The sequence below is a fragment of the Artemia sp. Qi Xiang Cuo genome, chromosome 3 (assembly GCF_049724085.1).
Source record: "Artemia sp. Qi Xiang Cuo chromosome 3, ASM4972408v1, whole genome shotgun sequence".
NCBI lineage: Eukaryota > Metazoa > Arthropoda > Branchiopoda > Anostraca > Artemiidae > Artemia > Artemia sp. Qi Xiang Cuo.
In genome coordinates, this window is record NC_142796.1 from 9589713 (window position 1) to 9592098 (window position 2386).

Sequence of the window (2386 nt, forward strand, 5' to 3'; positions counted from 1 at the left end):
TCGAAGCTGGTTATGATCAGTGGCGTAATTTTGTCAAAATCCTGGGAGGGGGGGGGGGCAAAGTTGGAGCAAATTTTCCCAAATCAAGTGAAAATGACAATGAAAACTGAAAAATGGGTCATATATTACCATAAAGGCAGATATACTAAAGAAACCTGGCTTGTTTCTCTGGATACTTGAATTGTGGAGGCTTATCTTGGTTTTGACCAGATTTTTTGTAGAAACTAAATTTCAGCCGAGGGAGGGGGGACTTGTGTCTAGAAGGGACTGTTGCCCCCTGCCTCATAGCAAATTATGCCCCTGGTTATGATGTGATTTGTTTGTTGCTAATAATTGTGTGTTTTAATTTTATTCAAACTACATTCTATGTAATTAAGGAAGTAAAATTTATTAATCCAAAAATGGACACTTCACCACTTGTGAGAGTTGTGAGGAGTGGTGAGGACACTTGTGAGTGAAGTTTGTCATATTAATAAATGCACTAATTTTCTTTTAAATTTAAAAGATCAATTGCTCAAGCACTTAGGCACTATGAGGTGAAGAAGACAGTTCAGTAAAGAAAAAATGAGGAGTCAGGTTGGCTGTCTAAAAAAGTTATGATTGTTTTGGTTAAAAAAGGAATAAAACGAGGTATTTCCCTGTTTCTGCTTCAAGAAGCCGATTAGAGCAGTCAGAAAAATCAGAAATTGTTTCCTAACATCCTATCATTTTAATATAATATGTTTTCCTATTGAGACTATCCACCATTAGAGTGTTAGATAAAAAAGACAAGTAACTTTCAACTTAAAGTAAGGAGCAATATTAAGACGCAAAACAAACATAAGATATTCTATATATGACGGGGAATGCCCTTTCGCCATCTCTTGCTCTTTAGCCAAAGTCTTAAAGTTCTTTAAGAATACTTCTCATTCATATCTACCAACCATTGGGTTTCAATAGTCATTCTTAAAGAATTGGTACAAAATGTGGAACTTTAGAGCAAAAGGCAAATGATAATGAAGGGACAGCCCTCATACATATATGGAATAATTTATATTTGTTTTAAGTTTTACTGCTACTCGTTACTTTCAATTGAAAAAAAAACTTGTTCTTTTTTTAATTTAACTTCTGACCGTTTTCAAATCATACTTGGGAATTCCCCCTTCCCTCCCTTAAAATTTCCCCTGAGAGTTTCTCCTGGTAACTTTGTTTGCAAAAAAAAGTCCTGTATTTCCCAATAACCAATACTTTATGTAAACAATTTGCAACATGCATAACTTAGAGCCCTTTACTCAGGGACTGTGGTGAGTCACGTCATTCCCAGAGGCATACTTATTAGACCTTTAAACTAAGTTGAATTAAATGGCTATCTCAAAATTATGATTGGATGTCTATGGGAAAGTGGTTGTTGTTCTGGGCTCGTTACCCTCTAATATTCCTGGTCCTTCTAAAAGGGCACTAGAACTTTTAATTTACGTTCAAATGAACCTTGTCCTGATCTTCTAGGACCATTGGTTCGATACGATCATTCCTGGGGAAAGAAAACAAATAAACAAGCATCCATAGCCTTTTTTCTGGCCAAAAATGCAAAATCTCACATTTGATAGATGAGGCTTGAAACATATAGTAAAGTTCTCTGATATGCTGAATCTGATGGTGGGATTTTTCATTAAGATCCCTAGTGGTTTTAGGGATGTTTTCCTCTTTTAAAAAAAAAGTGGCATTCAAATTCCAAAAGAATAGGGATTGCAGAATTTTTTGGGGGAATATTTGAACTATTGTGCATTTTTAAAGAAATATTTTAGATTTTAGAACTATTTTTCCTTTTTCAGAAATTATTTTGTAATAACAAAGTTATGCATTCCCATTAGTCATCTATGATAATCATGTAAGTGTTGCTCTTGTAGGACAAAATTATCTGTATACCGTACAAAATAAATTAACAACAATATTTAAAAAACAAATAGTAATAAAAATTACTGCTTCAAACACATTCAACCACAAATCCGCTATGTCTATAAAAATTTGAAGACTGAAATATTTTTTAGTTACACTGAATGTTACATATTCTTTAAATTAGAGTAAACAAAAAGCCCCCTTAAAGGAGCTAAATATGGGAAAACTCGGTTTCTGATATAGGCCTAGTGGTGGATCCAGAGGAGGACGCCCCCTCCCCTCAGCGTAGTCTATAGTAGTGTAATTTACATGATTAACTCAAGTTTGCATTAATTTAGCTTGCTCCTAACGCAAGTTTATCGGATCAACCTATTTTGCGCCCCTCCCCTAATTTTTTTTTTCGGATCAACCTTTTTCACGCCCCCCCTCCCCCTAAAAAAATTTTGATGGATTCGGTGTTAATTGAAGAATGTAGCGTCGCCACAAACTTTAAAGTATTTTAATTACATTT